Source organism: Zootoca vivipara, chromosome 1 (assembly GCF_965207765.1).
Source record: "Zootoca vivipara chromosome 1, rZooViv2.hap1.1, whole genome shotgun sequence".
In the NCBI taxonomy this organism is placed as follows: domain Eukaryota; kingdom Metazoa; phylum Chordata; class Lepidosauria; order Squamata; family Lacertidae; genus Zootoca; species Zootoca vivipara.
The window spans coordinates 1,784,405-1,796,999 of NC_142582.1; the positions used below are offsets into that span (position 1 = coordinate 1,784,405).

Here is a 12,595-nt window from a genome sequence, read left to right on the forward strand (position 1 = left end):
GCAACTACTTTCAGGTGCCGTTCAGTGAACTTTGTTGAAACGAACCAGTTCATTCCAAGCACTGGCCTTTGCCCATTTGCAATTCTTAATAGAAGGCATATCCCAGCCAATGTTAGCCTGTGACGTTCAGAGGTAAGCCCAGTGCTTTTTTTCTTAAAAAATGTTTGGGGGTCCTCTCATTTTGACTCAAGAAAAATCACCATTTTATAGTTCAAATTGAGAAAAGTAAATACAGTAAATGAACAAAAGTATAAAGATTCACAAAATGTTTAGGGGTATGCATAGCCCTGCGTAGCCCCAGAAAAAAAAGCACTGGGTAAGCCGTTACACATGCGCAGTTGGGGCCTGTGTTGCACAGAGAGAGCTGGAGAGAGAGGAATGAATGTCATAGCTCAAGGAATTGCAAAGGGTGAGTAAAATGGTAGAGAGGCATAGAGGAAGGGGAAATGTTAAAGATTCCCGTCAGAAATTCTACAGGTATAGGTAGCTTACATAGGCCAAGGGGCCTGTCTTATCAACACAATTGGGGCGTTTTTGTGAATGGCCACTGTTAAATATATAATCACCATGGTCAGTATAGGAAGGAATTTCATTTAATTTCCTTCTGGCCTCTCTGTTCGCAATCCTCACCTATCTCTATATATGCTTGCAACTCAAGATAACCACACATCTGATGACGTAGGCAGTAGCCCGCAAAAGCTTATGCCGTAAGAAACACAAATGAATCTCTTCAACCAGGCATTCAGGTGTTTTTTTCAATACATATGCTTGGGTGGGTGGTGGCGACGGCAGGTAGGCGTTATTAGTTCTTTGGATGAAGGGTGGAGGAGGAGGAGGAGAAAGAGGAGGAGGAGGAGGAGGAGGAGGAGGAAGAAGTAGAAGTAGAAGTAGAAGAAGAAGAAGAAGAAGAAGAAGAAGAAGAAGAAGAAGAAGAGGAAGAAGAGGAAGAGGAAGAAGAACTGTGTGAGGCTTTAAGGTGCTACAAAAGTATTTGTTATTATTTTTACCTTGGCTGGTGGTGGGAAACCAAACCAGCTACAGTATTGTCCCCACCTTAGTAAGAGCCTTGTTGGATGAGAGCAAAGGGCCTTCTAGTTCTCCAGCACCTTGTTCTCACAGTGGCCAACAAGGTGCCTGTAAGGAAGCCCACCTGTGGGACCTGAAGGCCACAGCCCCCTCTTCTTGGTCTGATATTCTCTGAAGACCACAGAAATGCTACCATTCAGTGGATTTGTAACTGGCTGACTGACCGAACCCAAAGGGTGCTCATCAATGGCTCCTCTTCATCCTGGAGAGAAGTGACTAGTGGGGTGCCACAGGGTTCTGTCTTGGGCTCAGTCTTATTCAACATATTTATCAATGACTTGGATGATGGGCTTGAGGGCATCCTGAGCAAGTTTGCAGATGACACCAAATTGGGAGGGGTGGCTAATACCCCAGAGGACAGGATCACACTTCAAAATGACCTTAACAGGTTAGAGAACTGGGCCAAAGCAAACAAGATGAATTTTAACAGGCAGAAAAGTGAAGTACTACACTTGGGCAAAAAAAAAAAAAATGAAAGGCACAAATACAGGATGGGAGACACCTGGCTTGAGAGCAGTACATGTGAAAAGGATCTAGGAGTCTTTGTAGACCACAAACTTGACATGAGTCAACAGTGTAATGCAGCAGCTAAAAAAGCCAATGAAATTCTGGGATGCATCAATAGGAGTATAGCATCTAGATCAAGGGAAGTAATAGTACCACTGTATTCTGCTCTGGTCAGACCTCACCTGGAGTACTGTGTTCAGTTCTGGACACCACAGTTCAAGAAGGATATTGACAAGCTGGAACGTGTCCAGAGGAGGGCAACCAAAATGGTCAAAGGCCTGGAAACGATGCCTTATGAGGAACAGCTTAGGGAGCTGGGTATGTTTAGCCTGGAGAAGAGAAGGTTAAGGGGTGATATGATGGCCATGTTCAAATATATTAAAGGATTCCATATAGAGGAGGGAGAAAGGTTGTTTTCTGCTGCTCCAGAGAAGTGGACACGGAGCAATGGATTCAAGCTACAAGAAAGAAGATTCCACCTAAACATTAGGAAGAACTTCCTGACAGTAAGAGCTGTTTGGCAGTGGAATTTGCTACCAAGGAGTGTGAAGGAGTCTCCTTCTTTAGAGGTCTTTAAGCAGAGTCTTGACAGGCATATGTCAAGAATGCTTTGATGGTGTTTCCTGCTTGGCAGGGGGTTGGACTGGACGGCCCTTGTGGTCTCTTCCAACTCTATGATTCTATGACTTCTAACAGGAGCAAATGGTGGCCTGGGCACCTGAGAGACCATGCCACTGTCCACTTGGCCATTAACTCTTCTGTCTGATTCAAATCCTCCTTGGGCTTTTATTGGCCAGAATAAGACAAATCTTGTAGTCTCTTGACAAACATTGTTTCCCCAGCTTCCAACTCAATTCAGAAATGTCACTGAAAATAATAATAAAAAAGACCACTGACCTCTGCTAGGAAAAAAAGAAGAAGACACACAGCATCTCCAACTGACCACAGGGCAGAAATTTACCCCACTGAATGCACTTTTGAAAATCCACTACATTTGGTAGCAAAAACCAACAAGTCAGCAACACTGCAAAGACCAGAATTGCTGGAGGCAAGCAATGGAAACCTACTCTTCAATGAGCCTGGAAGTGGGTCACAAAAAAGCTGTCAGTAACTGAGAAGGGAACTGGGACATTCTTTACCTGCCCTGAGTAGGCCTGACAGTATGTCAGTTATTTCTGCATTTAACTACCTTATTTTGAGGATGCCCCTGACTCCTCAGGAGTTGTTGTTTGGTGAGACAATAGAAAGAGAGCAAATCCCTTATGCCAAACCCTTCTTTTCCCACGCTGGTTTGCCACACGTCCCATGCCACTAACTCCCTAATCAGAATCACCACTCCTGGTACCCATTTTACCATCAATGTCCGCTATCCAGGAGGAACAGAAGCCCTCTCCAGGCACTTGCACTCACACATGAAGATTTAAAATGTGCGGTCTTAGCGGTTCTTGCCGATGCCTTTAAGTGCTCTACAACATAATAATCCAAGAATCAAGTGATTGTTTGCCAGATACCTCAGCTATGGTTTACAGTACTAACATTAACCATAGTTTAGTGTTAAGTCTAAACAAGGCCAGAGAAGCTTTCAGAAGTTTTGTAAGACCTTTCTAATTACAGTGGTCCCTCGACTTACGAATTACTTGACATCTGTAGGTTTCGACTTACGAACAGGACAAATGGCCGCACGCTTACGGATTTTTCTACATCCGAACGGAAACCGTTGGTGGCTTTAAATGCGGTTTTTTCGACTTACGAATTTTTCCGAATATTTTTTTTCCTATGGGAAGCCGCGTTTCGACTTCCGACCTTTTCGACCTACGAATGTGCATTCGGAACGGATTAAGTTCGTAGGTCGAGGGACCACTGTGTAGTCTGTACCTGCGCTATAGTTCTTGAAGGGTTTGATTCATATTCAGGGAGTGCTGCTTCATGGTGTGATTCTACACCACAGGGCTGTGCACACAACGAATGTGATTGTGTGGGCAGGGCTCTCAAAATTTGTCAATGAGAAAGACATACACGATCAGCGCTGCCACCCCCACCCCCGGTTCCATATGCTGAAGCAGCTCCCACACTGCTGGAAGGGCATGAGGCACTCTTTCACAGCCTTGACCCACAGCAGCAGTCATGGGACCCTCTGTGATTATTGCCCAATGGGAAACTCCCATAGCTGGCACCGTGCTGTGCTCAAAATAGAAGGTGCTCAGAATGCTCCATGACCAATAGCATCAGGCTGGGAGCCAGGGAAGAAGAGGCTCAGTTCCCACCTCTGGCTTGCTTAAAGGAGGGGAAGCCCCACCTCCTGGCCAACCCTATTGGTCTGACGGAGGCAGGAACTCCCACCTCGCGAGGGGGCTGAGCTCTCAGCCCCCATTGTGAGAGTTCGGTAGGGGCAAGCCCACAACACCACCTCTGTGGGATGCAGAAGTGGTTCTCCATGACCAATAGCAGGTTCCCCCTTCCAAAAGGAAGAAACTTGTGGCCTGTCACTGGAAGTTGTTTATTTGGTTAAATAAATTTACTAGTTGCTTCTCATCTGAATAAAATCTCAGTGTTACATTAAAAACCCATCCAAAATGCACAAACTGTCCTTACGTCATTGAACATGTAAAAGGTAAAGGTAAGGGGACCCCTGGCCGTTAGTAGCATTAATATCATTCATTAGCCTCAGGTGTAGCAGCTGGCCATGAAACACCCAGGAAAGGAATACCTTTCTTGTTCTTCTGGAATATGGTAGCCTGCCCAATTGCTATTGGGTGGTGAATATGTGCTATTTTAGTACTGTGCTTTATATGTTTCATATTTGCATTTATATTTCAGTGATAACAGTACTTCTTTCTAGGATTAAGAATAAAAACCAATGAAACCAATGCTATAAATGTATCAGCCATGCCAGAATACAACCACAGCACAAGGTCATCTGGGAGATAATTCTGCACACATGAGGTTTGCTTTTGCTCACGATTACCATGAGATTTCTAACACAACGGCCATTTGATGTAAACCCACAAATTCTAATTCAATATTAAGCTGCATTTTTGTGTCAATGTTTGCTTCAGGGAGAAAGATGAGGAGATCTGACTTTTTTATTTATAACTATGCATGTTCCCTAAACCATTAAGCTTGTGGCGTTAGCCTAAAGCTTCCATCAGTTAGTGATTGCAAACTAAAATTCTGATTAGCTGAAAACATTGATTTCCATGACCTTTCTCAGCCATCTCTTGATTGGAGAACATTTTTAAAGTACCCTCTTGCATGCTCTCTGCTGCACTGCCTGTCGCCCGATCCTCCTATTAGGTCCTAATCCTGTGATTATAAGCATTATATTTTAGCAGCTAAGAAGGTATATGGAGCAAACAACTCAGGATTATCATTTAATGTTGCATATCATGGTCAAGTCAGAGATGGCAATGGGGAAGGGGGAGATTTTTATGGTTCAGTAATCTCTGGAAATACATTTTCAGACACGTGTGGATTACTATTTAACTAAATTATGCTGCCAATATATGTGATCTTGTATGTAGAACAGTGGAGAGACCCTTCAAATCTCCTTCACTATTCCTTAACATGCAATGTGGGTGGTGAGAAGAAGAGGAAGAGGAAGAAGAAGACTGACTTCACATGTTTGCATTAAGGTTCACCCAGACCTTAATATCTTTGGAGGCCCTTATACAGGTGAATATCTAAATGAGTTATAAAAATGAACCCAACAGTGTTTTTGTGCTATAATAAATAACAGCTCTTGCTGTGAATAGTTAAGTGTGACTAGTTGCACTGGAATGTCAACAGTCAAAGAAACATAAATGGTGAACAACCACACTGTGAGGTACATTCAATTTATGACCATGGCTCCTGACCTAGAAGAAGATCCTTGTCTTTTTTGGGACATGGATTTTACTGTCTGCATGGTGCAATTGTGGATCCTGATGCTTTCTCAATAAGATGTGTTCCAGTTACTGTACTGTACTGGCAAATGGATTTGGCTGAAGCCTCTGCTGCCCCATTGAATATGCCCATCAAAGGAAGAGTTTGGGAACAGAGAATACGGCTTTGATTTATTGCATTTAACAGTTCAGTACCCGCATCATCCAGTGTGTGGCCCAGACTAGCAGAAACTGACAAAGCTTATTAGGAGTTTGCAATCCTGCAGGAAGACTTCACAATATTTTTTTGCCTCGAGGGGAGTGGAAGGTAGAGAAAATCTACAGTAGGAACTTGGAACAGGCCACATTTTGATGCATGTAGCATAAACACAAACACTCTCTATATTCAGCTTTAGTCACCCAAACGATGTACCACAAATTTAAAAGGCATCTAACGTGGAAAACTGTGGGGGTAATGCTCATATTTAATCTCCAGACGAGAGGCTGTGGAAAACACTTTTATGTTATGGAGCCATAATTTATGTGAGCCTCTCACCACGGACACCCTGGTTGCATTAGCCCTCTTCTGGAGTTCAGTCTTGACTCGCAAGGGACAAAGTCATAGGGGGTGAGGCAAGAACATGCACTTCATTGCCTCCCTATGTTTCTGAATGTACTGGACCTGCCCACTCCAGCCCAGGCTTTGTGTTTAGCATGGAGGCAGCTTGTAAGTATGTTTGCCCAGATGTGCCTGGAAACCTGGCACACCCTTATTCTCCGACACATATTTGCTGTTATGTGTCCAGGCTGAATGCCCAGAGAGAACTATTGAGAGCTTTCTTTATAGCAGCACCAGCCTCTGCTAGGATCAGAGTGTCTTTCTCTCAGCTGTTGCTGTCACCATGTGGGGTCACTGGCTAGAAGAAGTACAGTATGTCAGGGACATACAAATCAGGACTGCAACGTGTGAATTAACCTTGAATGGTTTGTTAAATGTCCTGTTTAAAATTTATACCATTCTCCAGGAACATATTTTATGTGGTCACTTCTCTTCACACTGCGCCCACTTAGGCCCTATCTGTTAACAAACTGGGGTTAATGATAATCCCTTGCTGGGAGCAGAATATAGTGGCCCAAGACACTACCATGGGTTCAACATTGAGGAGTGAGGTAATGAGACAATTGCTGCTGAAAATGCTTCAGTACCTGATACAAAGAGAAGCAACTGGAAGTGAGTGCCAGAAAAACAAGGCTGAAACAGAGAATATCACATGGTCAAGTTCCTGTAGCCTGGATGGGGAACCTAATTTCTCTAACAGAGCAGTACAGTGGTACCTCTGGATGCAAACGGGATCCGTTCCGGAGCCCCTTTCGCATCCAGAGCAGTACGCAACCTGAAACACCAAATCTGTGCATGCTTGCCGCGTGATTTGGCGCTTCTGCACATGCGTGTGGCGTCATTCGGCGCGCCTGCGCAAATTGCCAAACCCAGAAGTAATCCGTTCCGGCACTTCCGGGTTCAACGACGTGTTCGTAACCCGTGATGTACGCAACCCGCAGCAAACGTAACTAGAGGTATGACTGTATTGGAAAACACAACATTTCTGGAAAGGGGCACCATGTCTTCAGTATGACTACCCTGCTAGCCTTAATAATGGAAGTGTAGCAAATTGCACCACAAAAACTAGACTGGGACTACCCTGGAGTGCTTTTTTCTTCCTTTTGTAATCAGGGTGATATTTTATGAAAGTGTCTTTTTAATTAAAGAATTTACACAAATCTATCATTCTTGTGAAAGATTAGCATTAATATGTGTTTGACTTTGGGCATGCAAAAAAAAAAGGTTTTCCATCACTGTTAGACAGGTGCCTCTCATTTTGCTTTGACTTTGGTCCATGCCTCTTTTTGCAAACCTTAAAGAGCAACTCTACCACGTGTTGCTGTTACAGATGCAGAAGAACCACCAACTCTGTTCACAAACCCCATGCTCACCAGCGAGCAACGCTGCAAGGATTTTTGCTTGCCTAGGGGCCTTTTGCTGCTATGCCGTTATAACATTTTGCATTATTTTATTCAATATTTTATGTCAAGTGTTCTATATAGCGTTTTTATGCATAGAGATGATTTGCAACATTAGGTTTTAAAGTTTATACTAATTAAAAAAATTGGTAATGTTTGTTTTAAAGCAGCCTAATTTAGAGAGAGAATGGTAGTGCTTAATGTTGAATACGTTAGAGTTTTGCTACAGTTCTTTCACCATTTTTGTAACTGTCTTAGTGTCTAGAATGTCATAAAGGCAGGCTATACTTTATACTTACTTTATACTTAGCCAAACAACCCAATGTGCCGTGGCTGCAACATGCCTACCAGAAAACTCTCCCACCACAGGGGCCTCTCCTGCTTAGTACTTCTGCTCTTTCTCACTGAAGCTAAAATCCCAGCCTTTTAATCTGAACAATTTTTGTCAGATCCAGTGGGAAAGGAAACCTCCATTGAACTGTGTCTGCTCAGCGTCCATGCGCTAAGAAGCTAAATGAACTCTATGCAATTCAAGCATAAATTTGCATTTTTACTCACACAACACATTCATGTACAACAATATTTTAGCTTTGCCAGCAATCGTGCTGGTGTTTTTAACAACTTCACAGCATGACAAAACTCTTCAGGTGTAGCTACACAGACCACACAGAGACACACACACACACACAGAGACACACACCAGAATGGGGTCAATATAAGGCAGGCTCCATATTTTCCCCCTCAGTTGAAACAGTAGCAGACTGCTCTAACCAGTCATTCAAATTTGATGCTCTGTCCTGAAGTGAGATACCAAACTGCAATGTAACAAAGTTTCCCATGGCAATGTTGGTACTGTAGGCTATATACCAGGCACCCCCAAACTTCAGCCCTCCAGATGTTTTGGACTACAATCCCCATCATCCCTGACCACTGGTCCTGTTAGCTAGGGATCATGGGAGTTGTAGGCCAAAACATCTGGAGGGCTGCAGTTTGGGGATGCCTGGTATATACAAATAGGGAGCTCATAGAAAAGAACAAAAACTTAAAAATACTTCCTAGCAACCCTCAACAACTTGTAGGGTCCAGAGGCTAAGAAAACCACAGACCTCATATTGTGCCGGTATAGGAAGATGACAGCAACCAGTTCCTCTTTCACCTGAACAAGGGAAGATGTCAGACAACATTCACAGCCCAACAGACTTGGGGACACTTCTTAACCCCATTGTTTTCAATGACTTTGTCTAATCTAAATTTGGCTGTGAACAGAAACTGCAGTCAAACTATACGTTATCTTTTAAGTTTCTTGACTTAAAAATATTGGTTGACGGATTCAGCGTGAGAGGTTGTTGAACCTTTTTCTCCACCACCTTTTGTCTCAAAAATGTCTTCGAGATACTGCTCCCCCCCCCCGAGAGAAGACATATCTTTCTGCACAAGTGAGAAAGCAGGTGGGGGGGGTGCTTTTGAGTTAGGAAAGAATGATTGGATGCAGTCAGTGTCCTACTTTACAGAGAATGGCTGTCCATTGAAGGCAAAGGTCTGCAAGAGACTCAGAGGACAGTCCTTTATTGGAGAGGCACCCTCCTGTCGACTGCCTGGCCCTGAATCAGGGCCTGGAATCTGCCCATCAACACAGCACATGGGCAGGTGCACAGGTCAACTGGTCAGTTGTCGCAATCTTCCCCACTAAGATGATATTCACTGCATTTCTGATCAAATTATAACAATTATATCCAGATTTATACTATGCAGTGGTACCTCGGGTTACAAACACCTCGGGTTACAAACATCTCGGGCAGGGCCGTCTTGAGCAGATCGCGCGCCCTGGTGCAGAGGGGCGGAGATCGCTCCGCCACCCGCCCCGCCCTCGCAGGGCGCAATTGGTTTCCGCGCGGCGCCTTCCTTCCCAGGCCGGCGCCCAGCTTACCAGCCCCGCGCCATGGTGCACTGCGCCACCGGGGGGCTACGACGAGCCGGGCCTGATCTCGGGTTACAGGCTCCGCTAACCCGGAAGTGGTACCTCGGGTTAAGAACTTTGCTTCAGGAGGAGAACAGAAATCGTGCAGCGGCAACAGGAGGCCCCATTAGCTAAAGTGGTGCTTCAGGTTAAGAACGGACTCCTGGAACGAATTAAGTTCTTAACCAGAGGTACCACTGTACATATAAATCAGCAGGTGCACATTTTAGGCAAATGCAAGTCTTCTTTTTTGGTGATGTATTTGTAAGTGGCTACCTTAAAGCTAATATGATTTAAGCTGTCTTTCCCTGCTGCTACTTTCAATCATCACCTCCACTTCTGTTTTTTAGTTTAGCTTCATTGTTCCTGCATCTCACAAGTATTGTTAATGTCCAGTTTGGCCCTCCTCTCACTGAAAATTGTATGTAAATAATAAAATACGAATAAAGGATGCTGTAAATCATATGTTCTTTAAGTTATTGTATTTTTCTGGGTTTTTGCAACAGAAACCTTGTAAACAGAATTGTTACAACAGAAGTTTTTGCCATTACTATTCCGACCATTTCTGTCTCAGTTGAAACCATGAGCCTATTGTGCTGGGTGCCATATACAGAAACCCAGATGAGGGAGTGACTAAGCAGACAGCAGAAGGCCAGAAATAGAATGAGCAAAAGCCAGGATATTCAATCCAAAATTTAGAACCAAAACATACCTTCCTGCCTCTTTATTGCAGACAAATTGGTGCTCCTCCCGCCTGCGGTTTTCACATATTGCACCTCAGGGCTGAATGATCACAAGGGAAAACCCCACAAGTGAGGATGTTCTGCAAACCCTTCAGTGTTAAGAGAGAAATTCAACAGCTTGTAAGAAGTGTTGAACAAATAGGAAATTGTCTTTGTTTTTTATTTTACTTTTCTCAAGCACTGCAAGACACAGAACAGGCTCTCCTCTGAAAGTAAGGCACCTTCTGCGTATATACAGAAGGGAGAGTTTTAGATCCAAGCCCAAATCATAGCTGCCAAGTTTTCCCTTTTCTCGCGAGGAAGCCTATTCAGCATAAGGGAAAATCCCTTTAAAAAAGGGATAACTTGGCAGCCATGGCCCAAACATGCCTGAAAGTAGGCCAGGCCATGCTGATAGTAACGCCCAACCTACGTTTTTCATTATCTGCCCAGATTTTAATCAGAATCTAATGTTACATCTGTTTTTAGAACCATTGATGCGGACAGACATTGTTCTCTCCATGTGACTCTCCCCACTCCATAAGACCTGCTGCATTGCTGGCCTCATAGTTGCTTAGTTTGCTAGCTGTTCTTCCTTGAAAGCGCAGGAAGAAGGCAGGGAAGGTGTTTGCATGGGTGTAGTAGGAAGACACAGACAAGCTCAAGAGACTCAGGTTTCCCATGCTGTACAGTACAAGGTATCTTGGGTTGCAGCAGGGCCTCAGTCTCTCCTGCGGAATTGTTAAATGTTCTGCAATTATCCATGTATATCTTAAGACATAAGAGTTAAATATATATCAGGGCTGCCATTTATAAGTGCTGTGTGAATAACCATTCTGCGCTGCTTATCACTTCCTAGGTCTTCATCTGCTGAAATGGTACCTAAAGTCATTCTCCTTATATGTGAAATGATGCCACTGCTTTCGTATTAACAGAACAGAAGAGCCAGTGAGCTCCACATCTGGGATTCTCCCTCTGTTCACTCAGCCTGAATCCATTCATTGCTCTTGTTTTAATCCCACAGGCAATATCTTCCAAATAATCGGCCTTCATTTTCAATCTCTTGATCTAGCTGTGTCCCTCAAATCCTCTCAGTCCAAGAGCAAAGCAATCTTAATGGCCCCATTTCATGCCTTGTTTGTTTTTAATCTTTTAAAAATGTACAGTACTTGAATGCAAGTTCTATGTGAATGTAATAAAGATTAGTGTGACTCTGCATTTCAGAATGCAAAGCATTTTTTTTTATACAAAAGGGGGGAGTGTATATACAGAATATTTCCCCCCAGTGACCTGGATATTTGTGCAAAGTTAGAGTGAGCTTTTGACATGGATAATAAAATGAATGTCTATTTATCTTTTTTATGTTAGCAGTTTAAAATATGTTTAAATTAGCAGGTCGTGAAACACCTCCACAGGTGGAAGGGGTGGGCATGATTTTCACAGATTCCTCTTTCCTCCTCCAGTGCCTTCCCGCCTTCCTGGATCTGAGCTCCTTCCACAAACAGAAGAATCCTTTCATCAATAGAAGGGTGTGTCTAGATCCAATGCAATCTCTGGTCCCCCACCCCTTTGCATATCATTTAAATGTAAATAAAGTCAGAAAAGCCTTATCCTTTGGAAAGAGCTGTTGGGACACTTAAAAGAGTTTCTTGTAGTAGTGTTACCACACTTTAGCTTTTTATTCTAATAATATAAACCGATTCCCCTTCATGGATCAATGCCTTGTCGTGGCGAAGGGGCTTGAATAACTCAGAGAAGCTATGAGCTATGCCATGCAGGGCCACCCAAGATGGACAGGTCATAGTGGAGAGTTTTGACTAAACGTGATCCACCTGGAGAAGGAACTGGCAAGCCACTCCAGTATCCCTGCCAAGAAAACTCCATGGACAAAGACAACAGGCATATAAAAGTTATGACGCTGGAAGATGAGCCCCTCAGGTCGGAAGGCGTCCAACATGCTACTGAGGAAGAGCGGAGGACAAGTACAAGTAGATTCAGAGCTGATGAAGCGGCTGGGCCAAAGCCGAAAGGACGCTCAGTTGCGGATATGCCTGGAAGTGAAAGGAAAGTCCGATGCTGTAAAGAAAAATATTGCATAGGAACCTGGAATGTAAGAACCATGAGTGGAGGTAAGCTGGATGTGGTCAAAAATGAGATGACAAGAATAAATATAGACATCCTGGGCATCAGTGAACTAAAATGGAAGGGAATGGGCGAATTCAGTTCGGGTGACTATCGTATCTACTACTGTGGGCAGGAATCCTGTAGTAGAAATGGAGTGGCCCTCATAGTCAACAAAAGAGTGGCAAAAGCTGTAATGGGATGCAATCTCAAAAATGACAGAATGATCTCGATACGAATCCAAGGCAGAGCTTTTAACATCACAGTAATCCAAGTTTATGCACCAACTACCGGAGCTGAAGAAAGTGAAATTGACCAGTTCT

General features: G+C 43.7%; 1 protein-coding gene across 8 annotated transcripts in view; it reads right to left on the minus strand.

The window, feature by feature from the left end:
* PCBP3 (poly(rC) binding protein 3) overlaps positions 1–12,595 on the minus strand; it is a 91,942-nt gene that overhangs the window by 46,835 nt on the left and 32,512 nt on the right. Inside the window, exon 1 of one of the 8 annotated variants that reach the window (XM_088662529.1) lies at positions 10,142–10,382. The exons of the other annotated variants lie outside the window; for them this stretch is intronic. The gene's annotated coding sequence lies outside the window, so the exon portion shown is untranslated. Of the gene's footprint in view, positions 1–10,141; positions 10,383–12,595 lie in introns of those variants that run through there. 8 annotated transcript variants of the gene reach the window in all.